A 27,523-nucleotide genomic window follows, 5' to 3' on the forward strand; every position below is an offset into this window, starting at 1 on the left:
AAGATCACCAGTGGTTCTGTGGGAGAAAGATGTGGCTGTAGAGATTTACAGCCTTGGAAACCCTATTGGGTCGCTATGAGTCGAAATCGACTCAGTGGCAGTGGGTTTGGTTTTTTGGTTATTCACAATTAATAAATAACTAGTTTTTTTTTTTTTTCCCGTATGTTGGTCAGCCAGCAAACTGCTTGCTATGAGGCACTACAAAGAAAGAAAAAGATGATATCTCTTCTCTTGAGGCACTATATTCCAGTGCAAGAGGTCACGAGTCATAGAGAAATATATTTAAACGCAAATGGCCAAACATAAACATAAATAGTTACTAATTCAAACACAAAATACATTTGTGGTGTAGACACTGAAATGAATCTGTAACATCACACTTTGGAATGAGCACATCAGTGAGGGTCAGCCGTGCATAAAAATACTTAGCCTACACAAGGATCTATTTGTTGAAATGTTTACCAAAAAATTCAATGCGGTTATTCTTAATAATATGAGTGCGAACACATATTTTAAACTAAAATCTTTCTCCTTTCTTACCAACTGTATTAGTGAAGGCCCTTGCCAGGAAACAGATGGCATACATGAATTAGGATAATTCATGGAGGGGTTAAAGACAAATTACCCAGGTGTAGGTAGGGCATACGGGAACTCCAAGGTATAGTGCAGGACCCAGGGACAACAGCAGAGACTCTGTCACTGCCCCTAGGCCTGAAGGACTAGGGGAAGGAGAAGCTTCCGGAACTGAGAAGGTGAGAGTCCTGTAGAGCAGACTGCCTTGAAAGGAGCCATGACCTTCTGTCAAAAGCAGAGTGGAAAAGGTAGAGACAGACCTGAGGGGCTAATGGAAGATATCTGACACATACACACATATGCTTATTCCCCTCCAAGTTAATTAAATATTCCATTCGTTCGGTATTTATTGAGCACCTACTAAGTGCCAATCCCTGTATTATGCAAGAGGGTGATCCTAAAAGATGAGTAAGTCTGCCCTCAAGAAACTCAGAGTCTAATGTGGACCACAGACTAAGTAAAATACATTGTTCCAGGCAAGTTCCATAACAGAAGTACAAGAAAGTGATGTGAAGACAAGAGGTTTGAGAAGGAGCTAGCCTCTGTAAAGGGACATTATTAAGGAATTGCTGACACAGCTTAACCATAATATCAAGATAATATATTCAGGATAATAAAGAGGCCACTGACTTATAGGCCTATAATTCTATTGCTGCGTTTATACAGATAAAAGCACATGCATTAAGAGGTCTCAGCAAAGGCCCCAGGTGTGTGTGTGTGTGTTTAAACCACAATTCATATCAGAGATAGTTCAGTGTCTTCATATTACAGGTGAGGACATTTGCTTAAGTTCATACAACTATTCAGCAGCAGTGGGAGAACAAGGACCCAGGTCTCCTGGCATTTGGCCAAGGTGAGCCGTAGAGATCTTACCTGTTTCAGAGGTAATTTTAACTGCACCTAAAGTAAATCAGTTACCTTTCCCATCTCATCACTCTTCTACTACATTTCATTTCTTTGTTTCCTTCATTCTTGTTACATTTTTTGGAGGGCTTCTCAAAACCGGCATTAATAAAGCTCTTAAGAATCAGAAGCTCAGATGCCTAAGTCTCTCACTTGGCAGTAAACGTGAGTAATGCATTTTTCACCTTACTATTTGTGGTAGCCTGTACTTCCCTGGTGTGATTTCTTTTCATATAATGTGTGACTTTTATAGTATGATGTCAACATGGTGAACTGCATAACCAAATGGTTCCCACATAATTGAACACTCCGATCTGTGAACTGTTCTTTGAGCTACTACTGTAGTGACCTAATTGTTGGCATTTATTGTTTTGTTAGTAATGATTATTCAGAGTACTTTAATGCAGCAAACCTACCAATATATTTCACCTAATCATTTCTAAAGACCGTATGTAAACTCCCAGGGACCATCCTTGAGGCCTTAACACGATGCTGCCTGGTATATGGTAGATCCTCCCTAAATGTATATTCATTCAATATATGTTTAGTGCCTAGTATATTCCGGAAACCCTGGTGGTATAGTGGTTAAATGCTATGGCTGCTAACCAAAAGTCAGCCGTTCAAATGCACCAGGCACTCCTTGGAAACTCTATGGAGCAGTTCTACGTTGTCCGATAGGGTCACTATGAGTCAGAATCGACTTGACGGTAATGGGCTAGTATACTTCAGGCACTGTCTTTGGGACACATACGTAAGTAAGACAGAGTCACTTCCTTCAAGAGGCTCACTCTAAGTTTAATTCAATTTAACCAATTTTTAGTTAGTAATGTTGTTGTGTGCCATCGACTCGATTTCAACTCATAGTGATTCCATGTGACAGAGTAGAACTGCTCCATAGGATTTCCTAGGGAAATCATTTTCCTTCAAAAATGGTAAAGTTGGCAGTGGGTTTTTTTTTTTAATGCAGTTGTATGATTCATGTTGCTTAGACTAGAGCCTGTGACGAGCTCACAGGCTGAATTTACTTGGCAAGCAGCCTAATTCCTATTGCAACAGTGCAAATATCACTGCTTCAGAAGGGTTGCCTTCTGCTCTTCTCCTAACTAACTAGCTGATGGCTGGAGGCCGCCTTGACATCAGAACACTTATCTTTTCTTTTCCTTCAAAAGTCAAAAATCTACCTCCCTCCTTCCATCCCTATCTTCTTTATTTCTCCTTTGGAAAGATTACCCAATTTCTTTCTGGCTTAGTCAAAAACAGTTGAATGTTGACCCCTAAAAGAAAACAAAATTCCAATTTGTTTTCAATCCTTCAGGTGTTTTGCTCATGTTGTCCATGTAGGCCTTGAACTGAAGTTTTTTTGTTTTTGTTTTTTACACATTTAAGAAGAAATAAGGTCTGTCTACTTGTATGCCTAAAGGGAAATTGATATCTTTGGTAATAATAGTATCTTATATGAGCTTCCTGGTTCTAAATGCTTTCCTAATTTGTGTTTTGATGGAATTAATTTTCTTTATTGAGCAGGTTAAGCAATAAAGGGTTTTTATCAGTTATCTAGAAGTAATTCCTTAATCCTTTCAACATGGTTCGTGAACATAGAAAACAATTTAGCTCATATGTCATTAAAAATTGGCTTATTTCAGGCAAAAGGGATAATTACGGTGACTGATGAAGTATTAATATAAGAGAAAAATAATAGTTTTGCTGAAATCTTTTTTTGTTTAAATTATTGTAGTATTAAAAAATTATTGTAGAGACGCTGAAATTGCCAGGATGGTTGTCAGTAGGCCAAGTGTCATCAGGTAATCCATTTTACTTTGTCTTCTTTATACCCAGAGTAAAAGAATGCAGATGCTTCCTTCTTTGATTCTTGCCTGCAAACGCCACACACAAATTTGGCTCTGAGGGAAAATAATGGCTGTCTTGGGTGTAGATTTTGGGACAACTTTGCTACTCCACAATATTATTTATCTAATACATTGAAAATTTCTGGAAAAATGGGGGTATAAAAAGAAACCATGTGGTTTAAGGAAGATCTTTTTAAAAATATTAGGTTTGGTAAGTACAAGAGAAAAAATTATATAGACCATGAAGTGTTCTGAGGATAAAAAAAGAGGAGGGAGAAATATACAACGTCCTGAAAAAAACAGTGAATTTAAACCATAACATTCTTTCAAGGTAACTCAAGGAAAGATGTTAAGTCCACTTCCCTTTTTGTTTTCCTAAAACAGATTTACTCTGCCCTCAATCAAAAGACTTCTTCCTTGTAACTGCTCCAGTAAGACCTTTCTATTGTAATCTGGAAATCTATGGCTTTAGGGTACTCTGAGCATAGCTTTTTGTTGTGTGCTTTTTCTCCTGTGCAACGCTGTGCTGCAAAGGATGTCATTTCAATTATTCGCTGGCCCATCTATTAAACCCCTTCAAGGTTATAGGGCAAATTCTGTCCAAATATTCAATATAATGTTAAAGTTACTGTGTAAAGAGCAATGTAAGGCACCATTTTGGACTCAGGGACTCTTCTGGTTCTTGGTTCTTGTGGTTCTTGGTTTCTGCTCATAATTCCCTACATTGATTTTTAAATTGTGGCCACTTTAATGATATTGCTTCATCCTTAGATGAAACTAGTTATAAACAAGTTCCAGCCAGTAAGTATCCCATATACCAGACTAATCACAGATTATACCCATCTGCATCACTGCCTGGGGCTGCCTCTTTTTACCTTCACAAAGTGGGGTTTTTGGTGAGGACAAGTTCCGGCATGCTGGGCTATACTCATACCCTCTGCTGCTCTGCCTGCTAGCTGTTGTGCTTGCCTTAGGACATGCTATTGTATTCAAAATAAAAGCAGTGCTGGAATTCACTTTATAGAGTGGTGATTAACTACTGTCCCTTAAAAATAGTCCAGGCAGTATATGCTAGGCTGTCAGCAAATCAATGATGATCACAAAATACAACAAATACCAAGCCAGCTAATCCAAGGGCTCTGAATCTTGCCATCATCAAATAGAGAAGGCATTTTCAAAGCTTTATTTTTGTTAAAGGTCAATGTCCTGGCTTGTATAAACATATATGGTCATCACTAAATAGATGTCTCTCTCTTACAGAGTCAACAAAGAATTTTTTTTTTTTTAAAGCCCCACTTCCTCCCCAGGAAATGGTGTATGCTCAGAGAGGAAGTTGTCTTCCTGTTTTCTCCATACTAGCACTCTTGCAAAGTTTTTTTCTAAACTCCCAAACTCAGAAACTCTATTATATGGAACAATCTATTAGTAACTGGTCACACTTTTATTGCAGTGATTAAAAAAAAAAGAAATTCCACAAATCATAAAATATATTATTACCCTAGATTTTCATCTAGTATATTTATTCTTAAATACTTTCCCTCCCCCCAGATCTCTATCTCATTTAATGTATAGTGAGGGCTTTGGATTCATCCCCTGGGGTTATTCTGTCAAAATACTATGCAAGATATATCAACTCCTAGTTTCCCAATTATGAGGGAAATGTGACAGGGCACCTGCTTTTCATTATATTTCAGTGTTTTGTGATACAAACCCAGTATGCCTGGTACCCACAAATGAAATATGATTGAAGAACATTTTGTACATTCTGCTCTAAAATTTTAGGATTTCAGAACCAATTTCTGGAACTAGTAAAAAGAATCATTTTTTCTTCTTCTTTTCTTGACTTTCACAGTCGTTTAAGGAGCTCTTATTTCATTTATTTCACCTAGAGATACTTGAAGAAACAAAACTCTGGTAAACCTTAGAATCAAGGCAATGTTAGCCCTAGATGATTATCATGGATTGAATTATGTTCCCCCCTAGAATGTGTGTATCAACTTGGGTAGGCCATGATTCCCAGTGTTCTGTGGTTGTCCTCTGTTTTGTGATTGTAATTTTATGTTAAAGATCATTTGGGTGGGATTGTAACACCCTTACCAGGTCACATCCCTGATCCAATGTAAAGGGAGTTTCCCTGGGGTGTGGCCTCCACCACCTTTTATCTCTCAAGAGATAAAAGGAAATGGAAGTTAGCAGAGACGGGGGACCTCATACCACCAAGAAAGCAGTGCTGGCAGCAGAATGTATCCTTTGGACCTGGGGTTCCTGCACAGAGTAGCTCCTAGTTCAGGGGAAGATTGATGGGAAGGCCAACAGAGAGAGAATGTCTTCCACTGGAGCTGACACCCTGAATTTGGACTTGTAGCCTACTGGACTATACGAGAATAAATTTCTCTTTGGTATTTCTGTTATAGCAGCACTAGATGACTAAGACAATATTTTAAAGGAGATGAATTTCAAGTTTGGCAGCCGTTCAATTTCTATAAACAGTTTGTTAGCAACTAAAAATTACCTCATTTATCCATTAAGACAACATGTGGTCCAGGAGACCACCTAGATCAGAATCATCAAGGTGCTTGTCTCATTCCAGACCTATCAAATCAGAATCTGTTAAGAGTAGGTCTGATAATCTGTATTTTTATCAACTACATTAAAAATAATAATAATAATAATTTTTATTTTTAACATAGTTACATACTTAAGGGTGTGATAAAGACATATGGGGTACTCTCTTTGGGATATTTACTTGTAAATAGAGAGCAACCAAAGACTCAAAAGCTTTTAAAACCTATAACTTTTTTTTTTTTTTTTTAAGGGACAAGATCTTTTGGGAAAAGGGGGTTTTCCATGTCCTTCAATGAAATCTTACAATGAAGGCAGCTCCATTTCCATCTACTATTCGTAAACTCAACACTGAGAATCAAATATCAAGAAAAAAATAATTTGTATTCTTTATTGGCAGCCTGTAACGTACTGTGGCAGGCAGACATTCTGAAGGTATTTAACCAGGGAAAAGGCATTATACATATCCGTAGGCTGTTTCAGTCATGATCATTCTGAGTACGTTAACACTTAACAGGGCCACAGAACTCACTGTCAAATTTTTTAAACTGCCCTCCAACAGGAAAATTTATTTCCCACATCATGCAACAGACCTCAAAATCCCCCACTTTCTTTGCTTTAAGAATATATGAGTGGTCTTTCCTCAGAATTATCAAGTTTTAAACAAAGAGGTTTCTTTTTTTTTTTTACTTTTCTACCCAAGCAAGAGTTTTAGGTCCAGGAAACACAAACAGGTAGATGTTATAGTAAATGTTCAAGATTTTGATAGGAAAAAAAAAAAAAAGATAGGAAAGAGGACTTTAAATCAAACTACAAGGTTGATTTAGACAACCAATAGTTTAAAAATACCTGATTCTAACGATTCTCAATGAATCTCGTTTTTCTCGTCTTCTCAACAATAACTACAGCATTTACCAGATGCCTTATCACTTTGGATATATCTTAACACTATAGGATCGCTATGAGTCACAAACCGGTATGCATATGTGTAAACACAGTTTATTCAAATCTATCAACTGATTTATCAGTTACTTAGTAATTTTTTTTTTTTTTAGTAATTAGTATAACATCAGGATGTTTAAAAGGCATTCATTCATCTAACATAGAACAGCCTATCAGCTCTGTGTTCAAATCCTAGCTCTATAACTTGCTAGATGTATGTCCTAAATGAAAAGCAAACCAAAGACTTAAAAGCTTTTGAATTCCATCTCTCTAAAACTCATTTTACTTAAAACAGGAGTAGTAACAGGATATTGTGAGGATTAAGTAATGCATGTAAAATTCTTAGCACAGTACCTAGCAGACAGTATTGCCCAATAAATATGAGTTATTATCTTTATTATTGTTGTTTTATCATCTCTAGGCAGAGTGTTGGAGCCCTGGTGGTGCAGTGGTTAAAAGCTTGGCTGCCAACCAAAAGGTCGGCAGTTCTATAATTGGTTTAACGATAAATTCTAAAATTTTGGAATGCTTTTATCTCTTCCTTGGTTATAGCTTCATATAGCACTACTTCTTCAAATTACATTTTATGCTAACTTTATTCGATTAATTTATTGGGATTTAAATTTATGGTCCTCACCTTTCTTTGAATTTCATTTAATAATCAGAAATTTGGGGTCAAAATAGCTTACGTGCATGTGGTTACTTTAGAAAAAACTGAAAACCATAAACATAAATATCTGTGAAATCCTAACTTCAAACTCGAAAGTCTCAATTTAATATTCAGGCCACTTAGGAAGGCTCTCTATGTTAATTAGTTTGCAGGGTGCTAAGTGACTTATTTATAAATAATCACCTAAAATCTTTAACTATGAAAAAGGATGGTGAGAATGATTCACAACTTGAAGAATGTAATCAATGTCACTGAATTGCACATGTAGAAATTGTTAAATTGATGTATGTTCTACTGTGTATTTTCTCAACGACAAAATAAATTATAAAAAAATAGAATAAACAATATTCCTCAGATCATAATAGTGATAACAATAATTATAATAATTGCATTTATTCAGCAAATATTCGTTTGATTTTTTCTGTGTGTAAGTCAGTGTCCGATGTGATAGTGTCTTCAAGATTAAAAAAAAGACATAGTTATCTATTTTGATGAGCTCAGAGTCTTGTTAGTGAGAGATAGATGCAATAAGATAACATATATAAGACTATGAATTTTGTAGACTTAACAAAAGAGAAAAAAATAATTTTGCATGAAAGGGGTCTAGAAAAGCTCAATAGAGGAGGTGACATTTGATTTTGTCTTTCTTATAAGCTGGCTTGGAAACTCTGGTGGCACAGTGGTTACGAGCATGGCTGTTAACCAAAAGGTCAGTAGTTCGAATCTACCAGGTGCTCCCTGGAAGCCATATGGGACAGTTCTACCCTCTCCTATAGGGTTGCCATGCCAAAGGCAACAGGTTTTTGTTTTTGTTTTTTTTTGGTTTATAAGCTGGCTTATGGGGTATAAGGGGGCGTTCTATGAGAGGGGAAGGTAAGAGGCAGGACTTTTCAGAAGGAAGTCACATGTCTCAGGTAAGGCCAATGCTTGGGAAGAAGTGGCTACTGTGAATAGAACACAATGGTGCACTGGGTACCTGTGAAGAGGGCAGAAAGAGAAGGTTGGATTTCTAATCAGGGAAACTCCGATAATACCTAATAATAGACTCTCTTCTGTAGGCAATGAGAATCTAGCGACAAAGACAAAATTTGGTTTTGAAAATTATCTATGACAGAAAACAGACAGCAAATTAGATAGAATAGAGAAAAATAAGCCACAGAGAAAAGAGTTCAGAAGCTGTTATGATAATCCAGCAAAGAAAAAGTTAGGTGCTGAACTGAGATAACAGTATTAGTGATGAGAACCAAAAAACCAAACCAAATCCGTTGCTCATAGCAACCCTATAGGACAGAGTAGAACTACCCCATAGAGTTTTCAAGGAGCACCTGGTGGATTTGAACTGCCAACCTTTTGGTTAGCAGGCATAGCACTTAACCACTATGCCACCAGGGTTTCCAGTGATGAGAAAGGGATGCCCAATGCAAGAGATATTTCAAGAAAAAATGAACAGGATTCGAAAACTGTTCGAATGGGGAGCATATGCTAGGGGTTGAGAATGACTGATTAATTAGCCATTAAGAGAAAAAAAAATTATGTGTGTGTGTGTGGACGGGGACCTAGTAGTGGTCATGAGCTCATTTTTGAACACGCTTTGTTGGATGTGCCTTGTGACATCCAGGCAGAAACATCCAAAAGGCATTTGGATCTGGAGGCTAAGAGAGATTTGAGTTAAAGATAAAGGATTTAGGAATCAGTATCAGATAGATGGTAACTGAGGACTTGAAAGGGAATAAAACCACCCAGGAAGTAAGCAGAATAAAAGAAAAGACCTAGCGCAGATCCCTAGGGAACACTAACATTTAAGGATTGAGCCCAGGAAGAGGATCCAGTGAAGAAGAAGCACTTAGTGGAGAATGAGGCAAGTGGCAATCTGGAAACTGAAAGAGGAGAGAAGACTTTTTAGGAAGCAGAGACTGTCATCGTCTTATCAGTCAGCAGCAGTAGGGTGAGCCTTCTCTCTCCAGAGACGGGGCTGCTATCAAGAAGTTAATTCACTGTTACTCGCCACTCTTTCACAATCGCCAGTAGAAGTATTACCCAGTGCGGTTGAGTCGATTTAGACTCATAGTAGAAGTGCTAGCAGAAAGAAAATAGCCCCATGATAGAGATGGCAGAAGAGAGGAAGAAAGAAGGAACAAGACATTGGATAACTTATAAATGAGTCACTAGCCCATAAACAAAAAAGGGTCAGCAATATGACCATTCTTCCTAAAATAAAGAAGCAAAAGTTCTCCATTAACACAAGAAAGAAAAAGAAAGTCTTCCTGAGAATTGAGGCAGTGTGGTAACGTTAATCAACACAGTTTGAAGATGTTGGCACACTGCTTAGTATAACTCAATAGGTATTTGTTAATGAATGAACTTGAGTAAGACACCTCACCAGCTGGGGCCTCAGTTTCCTCGTCTTGTATCAAGTGTGAAAAAAGGTAAGATAAATTCTATGAGCCTTTCAAACCCAAGCATACAAGAGCACATTTGATTCCCACAACTAATTCTATGAGGTAGGGATTATTTTTAGCCCATTTTACAGAGAGGAAGCCAAGGTGCAGAGAGTTTAGGAAACTTGCCAAACAGGTGTTAAGTAGCAAAGCTAGGTTCAAACTCAGGGCTTTCTAACTACAAAGCCTGAACTTTGCTTTCCATCAGGACCCTTAGAACTTCCAAAGTGATTACATAGTTTTCACTTTTTTTCTTAAATGTGAGGCTATGAGGAAGGCTGGATAAATACTGCTACCTCCACAACAGGTAAAGAAATTCAGGATTTGCCTATACGTATATACGATCAGTCATGGGGAGTCCTAGAATCCAGGTCTCCTAGCTCTACCCTATATTACAGTCTTTTTTTTTAAGTATATTACATTCGCAAACATTGACTTTGAGACCAAAATTAATGTCTTGGAAAGAAACCACCATTACTCTTCAAACTGTACAAAATTTCTTTCTAGAAATTATAGCACCATAGAAATAAATCATCTGAGATTCTGCCTTAAGAAGTGTAGATGGCAGTTTAAGTATAGCCCTCTAAAAAGTAGCAGCTTTTCTTCCATCATCTTACTAGTTAATCTTCCTGGGAACAGGCTGATATTTACTCATCCCAAGAGAGCACTGAATTGTCTGGACTCCAAAAGATACCAAGGATAAAGTTTTAAGTTCCCTACCATTAGTCATCACATGGAGGAAAGTGACAGAGCTCTTTACTGATACATTGGTTTTTCTTTGCCCTTAAAATGACAGTTGAGACAACATTCGATGTGTTTAAATTAGAAAAAGTCAGTAAAGAATGTCCTGCCTTCCTCAAAAGTGATCGGTTCCCGGGGTAAGATGTGAAACACTTTGTGGTCTCCAGACAACAGGATCAGATAGGCTAACAATGCATTTGAGAGCTTTGCAAAGAAACATTAGACAAAATAGATCAGGTTAAAGTGTACACAGATACCCAAAAGCCACTTCTAATTATTTTCATTCCCAGTCTTGGAACAAAGAGACAATTGTAAAAAATAAATATATATATATATACACATATATATATATAGATACACAGAGAGAGAGAGAGAAGGTATTTCCTTCTTTTTTGTTTATGTCATCTATTATTGATGCTCATAATTTCTATGGAATATAATACATATGCAGACTAAATAGTAGAATAATAAAGAATGAATCCTTTCTTAGGACCAGGAAAAGGCACATTTCCAACATAGATCTTGTTATGGTTTGAATTGTGTCCCCCCAAAATATCTGTCAACTTGGCTAGGCCATTATTCCCAGTATTGTGTGATTGTCCACCATTTTGTCATCTGATGTAACTTTCCTGTGTGTTGTAAATCCTGCCTCTATGACGTAAATGAGGCAGGATTAGAGGCAGTTTTGTTAATGAGGCAGGACTCAATCTACAAAATGAGGCTGAGTCTTAAGTCAATCTCTTTTGAGATATAAAAGAGAGAAGCGAGCAGAGGGACAGAGGACCTCATACCATCAAGAAAGTAGTGCCAGGAACAGAGCGTGTCCTTTGGAACCAGGGTACTTGTGCTGAGAAGCTCTTAGACTAAGGGAATATTGATGACAAGGACATTCCTCTAGAGCCTACAGAGAAAGTCTTCCTCTGTAGATGATGCCCTGAATTTGAACTTCTAGCCTACTAGACTCTGAGAGAATAAATTTCTGTTTGTTAAAGCCACCCACTTGGGGTATTTCTGTTATACCAGCACTAGATACTAAGACAGGTCTTATGAGGCCATGCCGAGGTTATTCTGGCACTCTCATGTAATGAATGAAACATAGACTTTTGATTCAAGAAAATCTGGATTCAAGTTCCAGCACTTCTATTTGTAACTGCGTAGACCTTAGACAAGTTACATAACTTTTCAGAGCTGCAGTCTTTAAGAAACATGTAAAATGGAGGGAAAAGCACTGACTTTTCAGTGTTCTTACAAGAATTAGATGTGATAAGGATTTAAACTCTCAGGAATCACTCGTTCCCATTTTCCACTATGGTTTCCTAATCCTTCTGTGAAAGTACACAACAAAATACGAGATAGTTGCTGATACTGGTAAGCCGTAAACTCTATTCCAAGGCAGAAGGTTTAAATAACCAAGAAAACTCAAGGAATTGTTGATACAGTTATCTTCCAAATGAGAAACACTCATAGTCATGTGGAACACACTCTACACTTGTTTCTAGGTCCTTGGTCAAAACTTCTGGCTGTAATAGCAGTGGCTGGCTACCCACATTACCCCTCCAAAGGCAGCTATATTTTAGGAAAGTTGTCAAATAGCTGATGTGTGCCTTTTCCTCCTTAAGTTCTTAATCTTACCCATTTGTACAAATATGTCCAAAATGCATATGCTTTCATCTTTCATGAGAACTGAGATTTTGAACTCAAGTCCAATTAAGAAGTACAGGCTGAGGATTCAGAAAGGATTGTGGGCTTTTGAAGCTGGTTATGTGTCACATCCTCTGGTGGATCTTGGGTAATTGATCTTGGGTCTAGTTATTCCCTCACCTTCTTTGCTTTACAACTCAAAGAGAACTAGCCCACAAGAGGCATGTTTCTGTGTGCCCTTTCCTGTACTAGGAGCAAGGCAAAGCTGCTGAAGGAACTGCAGCTTGTAGCTCATGAAATTATGAGTTATTTGTGTAGTTAAGTGAACTGGCCACTTACGTGTGCACAAAGCTGGAAAGCGGATGGGGTGGGGATGGGGCAATTCCGAGGCAGAAAATAAATGCTCCAAAGTCCTGGAGCAGTTTACTGGGTTCACAGATACTGGGTCCCCAACATCACCACTCTTAAGTAATAAATCTTTATTGAGGCCTTCTGACCATTATGACACCAGCAGATGACACAGACCACTTCGAGTCACAGAGTGCTCTTGCTTCCACTTCCTGTTATTTTTACTTGTCTGCTTTGTTTCGTGTTTTCAAAGGTCTTTGCTACCACTTTTATTAGTTGCTTCTGAACGAGAAACTGGTTTGTAATTCCTCTGATGAATACACATTGTTATCCCTTCTTCAGGGATGAGGAAATCCGAGGGAGGAAATGGGCAGTACCTTGTTCAGCGCAGTGCAGAAAGGTGGAGGCAGACTGTCCTGGTGCACAGTTGACTGATTGGCCCACTGGACTGTGCCACCACCTGGAAGTGTACCCGAAGCTTACTTCTGCCACTTCCTCTTCCCCACTCGCTGCTGAACAAAACCCAGCTGCAGCCATCACCCTCTCAGCTGCTTCAGCTGTACTGCTTGTTCCCTCTCTTGTATCCATTTGTTCTCACCCTTGGACTTTTAATCCTTACCCTCCATAGTCGATATTTCTGAGTCCAGAAATTAAAGAGTCATGGTTTGGGACAAGAAAAGCAATAAGAATGACTTTCTAGCTTTAGACTAATAAAGACCCCCAAATATATCTCATAAAACTACAAAAGAACAGGAACGTTTAAGGTTAAGACAAGTACTATATATTTTTAGGCAGAATTACTATATTCAATTTGCTAAAAAATAGTTAGCGTCCTTTTTTTTTTTTTTTTTTTTGCTAATCTATATTGTATATCACCCCAGTCTACAGAAACTCCACAGTGTCTTTATATAAGATGTTCCCACCCACTGCCGACGACTAGATTCCAACTCATAGTGACTCTATAGGACAGAGTAGAACTGCCCTAAAGGGCTTCCAAGGCTGTAAATTTTTATGGAAGCAGACTGCCATATCTTTCGCTTGCGAAGCAGCTGGTGGATTTGAACTGCTGACCTTTTGGTTAGAAACTGAGCACTTTAACCACTGCGCCAACAGAGCTCCCTATACAAGATGTTAAAAAAAAAATTTGCCATAGAGTCGATTCCAACTCATGGCCACTCTATAGGACAGAGTAGAACTGTCCCACAGCGTTTCCAAGGAGTGGCCGGTGGATTTGAACTGCCGACCTTTTGGCTAGCAGCTGTAGTTCTTAACCACTGCGCCATGCTAGAGACAATAAATTCCTTTTATGCATGCCTCCTAGACCAAAGGAAATGGGTGTAAAACTGGAAACTGGAAGAAGATTCCCTCTGTTGTCTAGAATGAAGAATGGGAAGATTTCAACCTATACTTCAACCTAAACCCTACACTCTCCTTACAATCTATATTCTGCTCCCTGGTGAACCTCCCGGAAAGAGTATGCCACTGCCTTCTCCCAGTTTAAAGCCTTTGTCAAAGCCCAACTCAAATTTCACCTTCTCCACAAAGCCTTTCCCAATGCTTCCCAAGACTTTTTCTCTTTCTTCTCTCAACTGCTAAAGGTTTCATTGCTGATCCCATTTAACTCAGTGCTTTGTAATTTAGATGTTTTTCATGGGTATGTCTGGTCTCTGGCATTTTATTTGGCTTATACCACTACCAAGCGTCCAGGCCAGTGGCTCACTCCAGGTTATTCATTCACTGAACAGACACTGATCAGTCACCTACGTGTGCCATATACCACTCGCTGTCCTGAGAAAAAGCAGAAAAAGACACAGTCCCTGCTCTCGAGAGTGTGGAGTCCACTGGGATAAGAAAGGAGAAAAACAGCTAGTTAGAACCCAGTGTTATATATTTTCTCAAAGAGGATATGAAAGCAGGGCTGGGGCAACACACTCCGTTCTGGGTGGGACATTGGAGAAAAGAGGTCAGAGGGTGATTCTAGAATTGAGTCTTGAGAGATAAGTACGCAGAGGTTCACCAGGGAGCAAAGGGCAGAGGGAATTCCACTAGAGGCAGGAGTATGTGCAAAAGCAAACAAACATGTAAGAGGCAGCGAAGAGTTCAGAGAATTGCGAGTATGACTGGAGGCCAAGGAATGGGGGAGCAAGCGGGGGGGGGGTGGCGGGGGGTGGTGTGTGGAATAAAAAGCCAGACCAACACATTCTAATTAAGTGGATGCATGAATGCACCTGACAGAATCACTTTACTTAGTGCTCTTTGCATGTTGTGTTGCTGGTCCTATTAAAGTGTAACAAGTATTTGCTTAGGTATTTTATAGTTTGTCAATGTATCCTTCTACATCTATCTAAAGACTAACAAACATTGTAGGACATGATGACTGTTACCCCACGGTGCTGGTGATACACTTCACACAGCACTAACTGCTGCCCTACACTGCTCCCACAAGGGGCAGGGTTTGCAAATAGACTCAGAGAGACGCCATATGTAAACCTGATGCTTCAAAACAAAGAACACCATTCATTGACCACATATTCTAGCATCTTCCATCATTTTTGGGGTTTTTTTTTTCCATCATTGAGATAACTATATTTTTGCTTTTATGGTTTCCTCCCTGTTTTACAGACCCAACTTTTAATTCCTCCCCTCTTTTTGAAGGTAAGAGTATGATCTGTTCAAAGAAGGCTGTAGGAGTGGGTGAAGGCAAATAATGGTTGGCAACTCTCCAGGTGATTACATAGCTGAGGATATGTCACCCTAATGGACTGCTGTACCTTTTGATAACCACGGCCTGGTTCAGATATGTTACAAACATTAGATTTTCCTATTAATTTATGCGTCGCTCTCTTGAATGTTCATTCTGAGAAGTATTAACCCAGTGTAATTCAGTCCTTCCTTGGTAAACCTTCCATAGGAAGATTAAAACAATTTTAGTGATTATAAACTATCTAGGCTTAGCAGATGCTGGTAATCTATGGGAATTGTGACCCGAAAGGATTTATGTCTAAATGTGATTTAGAGTCCCCTCTCTTCAAGATTCCATTTTGGCTTTCATGTTTTGCATTCACACAAAGTAAATTTCTCTTCAGAATGGTTTTTTCTTGTGAAATAACCAGAGACAAGCTAGACAATAAATAGGTAAATTATATCTTTGCTTTCCTGCTTTGAGGATGCTTATATTAATTTGGAGTTGTTTTGAAAAATGCACCAGACACAAATATTTGAGCGTGCCTTTTGATTCTCTCCACAGCAGTGTCAGTGACAGAAGGCAGCTGCACACTGACTTCAACTTGGTTTAAAGGCTGATATTTGACTCCTACTCCAAAGAGACCTAAAAACAATCATCATTCTTACAATTCAATCCTAGGGCACCATGCCTCCTCAGTGAACCCCACTTAATTGTCATCTTTAATGGGGGCATTAGGTGGAAATCCAGTTTTCAGCATGTCCTTTTTTATCCTCAGGGTACCCGGCTTGGAATGTATTTTTACCCAGATGCAGAGCTAGTGACTTACTTGGGTCAGCCCCGACTATTAGATTTAAAGTCAGAATTTCTCGAATGAATACTTAAGGTATAAAAATGCGTAGATTTCATATTGGTTCCACAGAATTATTTTGTGATGTGGCTCTTTTCCTGCGCCATTGGTTTCATGTTAAAATGGAACATATTTCATGGGGGTGTGCAAAACTAGTGATTTTTTTTTTTGGTTCTCGGCTGATTTGATGTCTTCAAACAGAACAGTGTTTATATATGCCAAAAAATTCCATCTTAGAATTTTCCCTGCATTCCTATCAGGGTAGGGATGCCAGATAAAATATAGGATGTCCAGTTAAATTTTCACTTCAGATAAACAACACTTTTTTTAAGTATACGTATGTCCCATGCAATATTTGAGGCCTGCTTGTACTAAAAAAATGATTATTTTTCTGAAATTCAAATTTAACTGAGAGTTCTAGATGTTTATTTGCTAAATCTGACAACCCTATATCTGGGAGACATTTAAATTATGATTAGAATTGTATTATCTCCAGATTGTAGGTCTGCAAAATTCCCAGGGGGACATTCTTTTCATGGGTATATGGAAAAGATGGAGACTGTCCCACAGGCCATTCCCAAAGGCTCCATGAAGCCATCTGGCTCAGGGTGTAATGGATTTAGACACTGGAGATTAACCAGTTCCTGCTTTAAAGTATTTAAAGAGCACCAAAAATAATGTCCTTCACGTAGTGGACATTCAATGTATTTTTGTTGAAATCATTAACGTTCATTAGCATCAATCATGATGAGTAAGGATATAAAATAGAACGTCTTAAACACAGTTCCTGTACACTCGTCACCCATCAGTCTGTAACCTATCACTTTGGATTCTTCAGAAACCAGCTGTAATTGCACCTTGTTCAAGAAGTCTTCCCTAACCATCTCAGACTGAGTTCTCCACTGCCCCATCTACCTAGCATTTATCGTTTATATCACTCATTTGACATTTAACATATTGTACTTAATATTTTAACTGTCCTTTCATTTATAAATTCCCTCAGGTAAAATGTAGGTAGCGGCAATAGAGTGCTGTGATTCTGACCGTGAGCCCTGGAGTCAGAACAATTTTGATTTCAAACGCTGCTCTACCTCTTATTAGCTTTGTAACCCTGAGCAACGGCATTCTCTCAGTCTCAGTTCATTCTTTTTCTATCTCAGTAAAAGAGATAATAATACTTCATAGTGTTGTTGTATTAAATGAGATGATGTCTGTCCGGTGTTAACTCCTAGTGAACACAGGAAATGGTGGTAGGTAGTTATTATGATCGCCATCATTGTATTCTTACTATCCTATTTTAATCCCCCACAGTATCTGTCGCATATCAGGGCCTAAGAAAATTGACTGAAGGGTTCAGTGCCTGAGAGCTGACAGTGACTCTGAATTCCCACCTGCCGTCGTAGAGAAAAGCACTGCCTGTGGACAAAGGAGTGACTCTCATTCTCTCTACAAGGTAAAGACTTCCTCCTCTTATCTCTCTACTTCTCTGCACCCCTTCAAACCTACACGTTGAAACCTCGGCATTGTGCTATGTTTGGGATTATGTGAGAAGGCAGGATAACTTTAGTTGCCTTAGAGATCTGTTTCCTTAGTGGTACCGGACATGGGAGCACTCCTGGGACTCAGAGTCACCACATACTTCCTGCCTGACTCTTCATGGACTACTTGCTGCCTCTTTATTTTTCTCCCAGTCATCAGTGAGGAAATTGCATAACTTAAAGGCTAAGTGGGCAACTCTACTGCAATTTGAAATCACACAATTTTTTTTTTTCCCCTTAGGGTAACTTTTTTTAAAAATGCTATAGAAAGTGCTCTTCTACATGCAAAATGACTTTTTGGCATTCTGGAGTACATGCGAGATTAGATTTTTAACATTTAATTTCTGCTTATTTTATGATTAACAGAGTGACTTGGAGGACAGTGTGTTTTTCTCAATGTTGGGACATGTTAAGAAAAGCAAAATGCAAGTTTCAAGTATACCCTCTGAGTCTTTTATTGGCATCTCCCAAACATCAAATTAAAACTCCTCTACTTAAAAAAAAAAAAAAGCATCACGTTGAAAGGAATATGCCATTCTGGGTCATTCATTCATCAGCATAAAATCGGCAAAACTGTGATCTCGCTGAAGGTTCTAGCCTTCAAAGGAATTCAACAAACATTTGTTGAGCCAGTTAATTAACAAATATTCAACAAGTGGAGCCCTGGTGGCACAGGTTAAGAGCTCAGATGCTAACCAAAAGGTTGGCAGTTTAAATGGACCAGCGGCTCCTTGGAAACTCTATGGGTCAGCTCTACTCTGTCCTACAGGGACTCTGTGAGTCAGAATCCACTCTACAGTAAGGGGTTTGGCTGGATTCAGCAAGTATTTATTGAGCGCCCAGAAGATGTATTACTCTGAAATGAACTTGCACTATAGTATTATCATCACTGTGGTCATTAATAAATAATGATTTCACCACAACACTGTTTATACTGCAGCCATCTGGCAACCCATAAACTCTGGGAGTTTGGGTGAAAGAATTCACAGTTTCAGATAGTTTAGACTTAACAATAATTGACTTGGTTGTTCCAATTGTTACCCACAGAGAATACCGTGTTTCCAAGTTTCCACCTATCCCATTTTTAGTGATTAATAACTTTGAAGTCTTTGCAAACCCATCAAAACACAGAGACAGCCTTGGGCCTTTTCTTCTCCAGATTCCAAGTTGGACTCATGAGCAAAATCCCAATCCTGCAGCCTTCAGTCCTCACCCATCTGTTCTGTATCCCCTGTCATTTTGGGAACAGTGTAACACTGTGGAGGCCAGACTGTACCCGAGGTTAGAGACCCCACCTTTAAAATTATTACTCTAGGGAAAGCGGGAAATATTGTTTCAATTATAAGAATAAAACATGGACAACCATGAACCACTTAAGAAGTTGCATAGTAGTTGTCTTCAACCACAAAACCAAAATCGCTATTTAGCTGTTTGCTTCTGCACAGTAGAGGGAAGATCTGAGTGGCAGTTCAGTCAAGTCTTTTTTTTTTCCAAATGTTCTCTGGTGCTGATTTTGCTATTGAAGATTTCCAAAGTCTCAGAGTAGTTTAGTGTTAATAGAAAACAGCTAAATTTTGCTGCATTTGCAGATGTGAGTAGACGAGCGAGGTCAGTACACGCACGTAAGACCAGGGCTCTTGCACAGCAGGAGCACTAGAGTTTCCAGAACGGCCTCTCAGGTGTTTCTACTCTTGACTGGCTTTCATTCCCTATTTCTAATATATCATTCCCTTGTGTTTCACCTCATTTCCGACCAGTTTCCGTCTCCACTTTGTCATGTATTCATTTTGACCCTTGTAATCTTTCATTTTCTCCTGGTAGAATCTGGCGACTTTATTAAAACCAGACTATTGCACAATGGGGAAGTGTGTACAGGTAAAGTCTTCATGCTGGCAACCTCTCTCTCCAACAGCTACCCCAACCCAACTCCACTCTGCATGTATTCCTGCCGTTGCAAACTAAAGAGAGTTACATCACTTACAAAGGATGCTCAGGAATCCCAGTGAAAACCCAGTGCCGTCGAGTTGATTCCGACTCATAGTGACCCTATAGGACAGAGTAGAACTTCCCCATAGAGTTTCCAAGGAGTGCCTGGTAGATTCAAACTGCCGACTCTTTGGTTAGCAGCCGTAGCACTTAACCTCTGTGCCACCAGGGTTTCCAAAAATCCAAACCTTTTGCTGTCGAGTCGATTCCAACTCCTAGCGACCCTACAAGACAGAGTAGAACTGCCTCACAGGGTTTCCAAGGAGCATCTGGTGGATTCAAACTGCTGACCTTTTGGTTAGCAGTCAAACTCATAACAACTACACCACCAGGGTTTCCCACTCAGAAATAGCACCCTCCAAACATAGGCCTTGCGTTTTAGAGGCCACATATTTCACGAACACACACAAGATAAATTTATTAAAGGGCACACGATCACTTGGGATTTGGCACTCAGGGCTACATAGCACCACTAAACCCATTGCCGTCAAGTTGATTCCAACTCGTAGCGACTCTATAGGACAGAACAGAACTGCCCCGCAGGGTTTTCAAGGAGCAGCTGGTGGATTTGAACTGTAGATCCTTTGGTTGGAAATGATAGCTCTTTACCACTGTGGCACCAGGGCTCCACTAGTCACCCTAAAAATCCACTCTTGTGAATAGCACTGCTTAGGGTCTAGGGGGATGCTGCTTCTCCACATCTCCTGCCCTGGGTCTTGGAAACCAAAGGTGGCTTCATACTGATCCTCTGAAGGTTTCTTCTGGATTGTGATGCTGCAGGTGTCAAAGGAGAACACTTCTTTGGAGGGTAGGGAAGATTTAAGCAACAGGAGCACTTAGGTAAGAAAAAGTCTAATTAATTAACTTGTCAAGTCTTTCCTGTCAGCAGGAATGCAAAGGATAATGAGGTATCATTTTCCAGTCGCGCTGAGCTTCCACTTTGCTGCTTCTTTTCAGGTTGTAATTCATGGTTCCAGAAGTACTCACCTAGCAGTATGAGAGTCCCAACAGCTGCATATTGTGGCCGAAGAACATCTTGTAATACTAAACAGATCTAAGTCTACAAGTGACCTGTGTGATACAGATCCTTTGGCAAGTAGATCAACATTGAATGCTAGAATTGTGAATAGTTTTATTTTTATAAGAATATGAGATTTAATTAAATTCTCAAAAACTAAAATTTCAGCTTTTTTTAAATAAATTTTATTTCAGTTTTACATTCTTTAATTATACCTTGAACTTTAACTTTTTGAAAACTGAATATTGTAATAGGGCAATAACTTCCGAGAACACAAAACATTAATTTTTATTTTTTCATGTTTATGCTTAATTTACACTTTTAATGAAAATACATCAAAATGTGTGCACTTTGAATAAAATTACATTTTACTTTTAATGCTTTAGAATCTAAAGTTTAGATCACTACTGCCAAGAACGCAAATTATATGAAAGTATTGATCATAGCAACATAGTGGTTTTGCAGAAATTAAGGTTAAATAAATTTCATGGATTAATTAATAATTTATTAACTATGTATGTCTTAACTTTATTACTCATGGAAACACTACCAAACCAACAGAATATCCAGATGTGCACAATAATAATAAAATCCAGTCAATTTGTATATTTTGTTGACTTTTAGTCATAAAAGATTCATGGTTTTCTGTATACTATATTTCAGTTTTGTCATTATGGATGTGTATTTGTCAGGTAGGAAGACAGAGCACATTCTATTTAACTGTTTGTCAGTTTGATTTATAACTTTCTAATATTCAGACATATGGTATGTAGGCCTTCATTTGTCTTGCCCTCAGCTCTGCAAATGTTAGGGGGCAGACCTGCTCAGGACTTTTCCTCTTTTTTGAAGCTGACAATTATACTGCTCTCCTGTACCTTCTGGTGATTGGTTCAGGTGCAACAGGATTAGGTTTTTCCTTAGCAATTTACTGCAGCCTCCGAATTAGTAGTCTGGTTTATAGAGAGCAATGAAAGAGTAAGAGACAGAATGCTGAATTCTTCGGTCTCATAATTGGTTTCCTAAAGTATTTTTGGATAGTCTGCATGTATTCTCTAATATGCTACCACATGTTACCCATAATATAGGAGAGAGTTATACATGTATGTTAAAAACATGAAGCTTTGGAGTCAGATGTTCCTAGATTTGAATTGCAACTCGGCTACTCATTAACTGGGTCATTTATTTCAACTAACTTAAACTTCAGCTTCTTTATCAGGAAAGTGGCAATGAAAACACCTACACACATAAAACCACAGTGAGGAATAGAGATAATATGTGTAAAGTGCCTAGCGGATAGTAAATATAAAATAAATTATTATGATTATTATATAACATGTTTTTTAATTTCTAAAGTATCAACTTGTTGATTCATTCAATAACCCCCCTGTTCAAAACTCTTTGATAGTTCTTCACTGCCCAGCTTACGGCATTCAAACTGCTCTGATATATCCTTCTAATCTTAAATTGCAGCCAGCATTCCCTGAACCCCATGACCATTCTCCTGGGATACCTATACATTCCTACTTCTGTGCCTTTACATGATCATAGGGATGGCACAGGACTGGCCAGAATTTTGTTCCTTTGTTCATGGACCCACTATGAGTTGGGAGCCAACTCAAAGCAGCTAACAACCTGCCTTTCCTACCACAATTCCAACTACATGGATGGCCCTTCATCTTCCAAGGCCCAGTGCAAGAGACTCTTCTTCCAAGAAGTCTTCTCAGCTTTCATTTTTAATTAACTTTCTTCTCCTTGTGTGCCCACAATACTTTTCTCTGTCGTTCTATTATAAAACTTATTACAGCGAGCCTGGTATACATCAAGTTTTATGGTTACATCCATCTTCTCTGCTACCTGTCAGCTTCTTTGGGATAGACTAAGTCTTTTCCACCTTTGCTCACATGCCTCTCCTCTTCTCACAGCATGTGACATAGCACCTGGTAGAGAGTAGATGCTCGTAATCTTTTTTTAAGATTTGAATTTGTTGAAATCTACTTCAGGGGAATAAAACAAAAATAGCTAAAAAAAAAAAAAATCAAGTCATTATTTGTATTTTTTTTTAATAATTTTTATTGAGCTTTAAGTGAACGTTTACAAATCAAGTCAGTCTGTCACATATAAGCTTATATACACCTTACTCCATACTCCCACTTTCTCTCTCCCTAATGAGTCAGCCCTTCCAGTCTCTCCTTTCGTGACAATTTTGCCAGTTTCTAACCCTCTCTACCCTCCCATCTCCCCTCCAGACAGGAGATGCCAACACAGTCTCAAGTGTCCACCTGATACAAGTAGCTCACTCTTCATCAGCGTCTCTCGCCTACCCATTGTCGAGTCCCTTCCATGTCTGATGCGTTGTCTTCGGGAATGGTTCCTGTCCTGGGCCAACAGAAGGTTTGGGGACCATGACCGCCGGGATTCCTCTAGTCTCAGTCAGACCATTAAGTCTGGTCCTTTTATGAGAATTTGGGGTCTGCATCCCACTGATCTCCTGCTCCCTCAGGGGTTCTCTGTTGTGCTCCCTGTCAGGGCAGTCATCGGTTGTGGCTGGGCACCATCTAGTTCTTCTGGTCTCAGGATGATGTAAGTCTCTGGTTCATGTGGCCCTTTCTGTCTCTTGGGCTCATAGTTATCCTGTGACCTTGGTGTTCTTCATTCTCCTTTGATCCAGGTGGGTTGAGACCAATTGATGCATCTTAGATGGCCGCTTGTTAGCATTTAAGACCCCAGATGCCACACTTCAAAGTGGGATGCAGAATGTTTTCATAATAGAATTATTTTGCCAATTGACTTAGAAGTCCCCTTAAGCCATAGTCCCCAAACCCCCGCCCTTGCTCCGCTGACCTTTGAAGCATTCAGTTTATCCCAGAAACTTCTTTGCTTTTGGTCCAGTCCAGTTGAGCTGACCTTCCCTGTATTCAGTATTATCCTTCCCTTCACCTAAAGTAGTTCTTATCTACCAATTAATCAGTAAAAAACCCTCTCCCACCCTCCCTCCCTCCCCCCCTCGTAACCACAAAAGTATGTGTTCTTCTCAGTTTATACTATTTCTCAAGATCTTATAATAGTGGTCTTATACAATATTTGTCCTTTTGCCTCTGACTAATTTCGCTCAGCATAATGCCTTCCAGGTTCCTCCATGTTATGAAATGTTTCACAGATTCGTCACTGTTCTTTATCGATGCGTAGTATTCCATTGTGTGGATATACCACAATTTATTTAACCATTCATCCGTTGATGGACACCTTGGTTGCTTCCAGCTTTTTGCTATTGTAAACAGTGCTGCAATAAACATGGGTGTGCATATATCTGTTTGTGTGAAGGCTCTTGTTTCTCTAGGGTATATTCCGAGGAGTGGGATTTCTGGGTTGTATGGTAGTTCTATTTCTAACTTTTTAAGAAAATGCCAGGTAGATTTCCAAAGTGGTTGTACCATTTGACATTCCCACCAACAGTGTATAAGAGTTCCAATCTCTCCGCAGCCTCTCCAACATTTATTATTTTGTGTTTTTTGGATTAATGCCAGCCTTGTTGGAGTAAGATGGAATCTCATCATAGTTTTAATTTGCATTTCTCTAATGGCTAATGATCGAGAGCATTTTCTCATGTATTTGTTAGCTGCCTGAATATTTTCTTTAGTGAAGTGTGTGTTCATATCCTTTGCCCACTTCTTGATTGGGTTGTTTGTCTTTTTGTGGTTGAGTTTTAACAGAATCATATAGATTTTAGAGATCAGGCGCTGGTCAGAGATGTCACAGCTGAAAATTCTTTCCCAGTCTGTAGGTGGTCTTTTTACTCTTTTGGTGAAGTCTTTAGATGAGCATAGGTGTTTGATTTTTAGGAGCTCCCAGTTCCCAGTTATCTGGTTTCTCTTTGTCATTTTTGGTAATGTTTTGTATTCTGTTTATGCCTTGTATTAGGGCTCCTAAGGTTGTCCCTATTTTTTCTTCCACGATCTTTATCGTTTTAGTCTTTATGTTTAGGTCTTTGATCCACTTGGAGTTAGTTTTTCTGCATGGTGTGAGGTATGGGTCCTGTTTCATTTTTTTGCAGATGGATATCCAGTTATGCCAGCACCATTTGTTAAAAAGACTATCTTTTCCCCAATTAACTGACACTGGGCCTTTGTCAATATCAGCTGCTCATATATGGTTGGATTTATATCTGGATTCTCAATTCTGTTCCATTGGTCTATGTGCCTGTTGTTGTACCAGTACCAGGCTGTTTTGACTACTGTGGCTGTATAATAGGTTCTAAAATCAGGTAGAGTGAGGTCTCCCACTTTCTTCTTCTTTTTCAGTAGTGCTTTACTTATCCGAGGCTTCTTTCCCTTCCATATGAAGTTGGTGATTTGTTTCTCCATCACATTAAAAAATGACATTGGAATTTGGATCGGAAGTGCATTGTATGTATAGATGGCTTTTGGTAGAATAGACATTTCTACTATGTTAAGTCTTCCTATCCATGAGCAAGGTATGTTTTTCCACTTATGTAGGTCCTTTTTAGTTTCTTGTAGTAGTACTTTGTAGTTTTCTTTATATAGGTCTTTTACATCTTTGGTAAGAATTATTCCTAAGTATTTTTTTCTATTTTATCTTCTTTGGGGCTACTGTGAATGGTATTCATTTGGTTATTTCCTCTTCGATGTTCTTTTTGTTGATGTAGAGGAATCCAAGTGGTTTTTGTATGTTTATCTTATAACCTGAGACTCTGCCAAACTCTTCTATTAGTTTCAGTAGTTTTCTGGAAGATTCCTTAGGGTTTTCTGTGTATAAGATCATGTCATCTGCAAATAGAGATAATTTTACTACCTCCTTGCCAATCCAGATGCCTTTTATTTCTTTGTCTAGCCTAATTGCTCTGGCTAGGACCTCTAGCACAATGTTGAATAGAGCGGTGATAAAGGGCATCCTTGTCTGGTTTCCGTTCTCAAGGGAAATGCTTTCAGGCTCTCTCCATTTAGAGTGATGTTGGCTGTTGGCTTTGTATAGATGCCCTTTATTATGTTGAGGAATTTTCTTCAATTCCTATTTTGCTGGGAGTTTTTATCATAAATGGGTGTTGGACTTTGTCAAATGCCTTTTCTGTATCAATTGATAAGATCATGTGGTTTTTGTCTTTTGTTTTATTTATGTGGTGGATTACATTAATGGTTTTTCTGATATTAAACCAGCCTTGCATACCTGGTATAAATCCCACTTGGTCGTGGTGCATTATTTTTTTGATTTGTTGTTGAATTCTATTGGCTAGAATTTTGTTGAGGATTTTTGCATCTATGTTCATGAGGGATATAGGTCTGTAATTTTCTTTTTTTGTCATGTCTTTACCTGGCTTTGATATCAGGGATATGGTGGCTTCATAGAATGATTCTGGTTTTCATAATTACATGTTTTTATGGCATTACTTGTATTTTAAAGCAATTTGTTAATTTCCGGGAAAAGCACTTTGTCAACAGGCATGTCTATTGACAAAATTGAACATTGTGATATATTCTGCATTTTTTAAAACTTGCAATTTATCTAAATATGTCAAAGGGATTTAAATTTTTGATAGTTTAGTGGTTTTAAAAGTCCACAAATTATTTGGCACTCTTCTCTTCAAAAGGTAGAAACTAATTACCCTCCCCCCCCACTCCCTACTCCCCACCCTGGAGTGTAAGTTCGATTTAGTGACTTGCTTCTAAGGAAAACAATAAAGCAGAAATGATGGTATGCAACTTGGGAGACTAGGTCATAAAAGGTACTGTGGCTTCTCTTCACTTTCTCTCTTGGATCACTTGCCCTGGGGTAAGCCTCCTCCGTTGTCAAGGGGACAGTCAAGCTGCCCTATGGAGAGGCCCACATGGTGAGGAACTAAGGTCTCTTGTCAACAGGCACATGAGTAAGGTTGAGTCCTTTCCAAGCTTCCAGAGTAATATAGCGCCAGGAGACAGCTTACCTATAACCTCATGAGAGATCCCATGCCAGAACTACCCAGGTAAGCTGCTGCCAGATTTCTGACTCTCAGGAACTGTATGAGATAGTACATGTTAGTTTTAAGATGCTATGTTTTGGGGTAAATCGTTATTCAGGATAACTAACACATATATTATAGAAATATAGATATTCTTACTATAGGTATCCATAGTTTTAAATTTATGATCATTAATTTCTGAAAACAGCAAAAAAAGAAAGAAAAAATTGACCTGGTCACCAAAAGTTATAACCTGGAACCCACCTCTGGCTAATTTCAGTGGCCATGTTTGTCATTCATTTTGTCAATTATCCATTTAACAAATATTTATTAAATTGTCTGCTATCAGCCAATCCATGTGGTAGGCTTTGGGAAGATAAATACCATACATAAAATGCCTGTTTTTTTTTTTTTTTAAATTTTTATTAAGCTTCAAGTGAACATTTACCATTCCAATCAGTCTGTCACATGTAGGTTTACATACATCTTACTCCCTTCTCCCACTTGCTCTCCCCCTATTGAGTCAGCCCTTACAGTCTCTCGTTTCGTGCCAATTTTACCTTCTTCCATCTCTCTCTATCTTCCCATCCCCCCTCCAGTCAAGAGTTGCCAACACACTCTCCCGTGTCCACCTGAAAATGCCTGTTTTTGAAGCCTTCACATTCCAGTGTTCCCCACTACCTTATCCAACATAGGTAATAACTGGCCTGGAGTCAACCCAACGAGCCCTAATGGTCTGAAAAGTTATTTAAGAACTACTTGGTGCAATAAGGAAACCCTGGTTAAGAGCTACGTCTGCTAACCAAAGTGTTGGCAGTTCGAATCCACCTGGC

General features: G+C 38.8%; 1 protein-coding gene across 2 annotated transcripts in view; it reads right to left on the minus strand.

Annotated features, from left to right (window-relative positions):
* The window catches only part of MAML2 (mastermind like transcriptional coactivator 2), a 395,803-nt gene that overhangs the window by 243,909 nt on the left and 124,371 nt on the right, over window positions 1-27,523 (minus strand). The window lies entirely within an intron of this gene.

Source organism: Loxodonta africana, chromosome 7 (genome assembly GCF_030014295.1).
Source record: "Loxodonta africana isolate mLoxAfr1 chromosome 7, mLoxAfr1.hap2, whole genome shotgun sequence".
NCBI classification, from domain to species: Eukaryota; Metazoa; Chordata; class Mammalia; order Proboscidea; family Elephantidae; genus Loxodonta; species Loxodonta africana.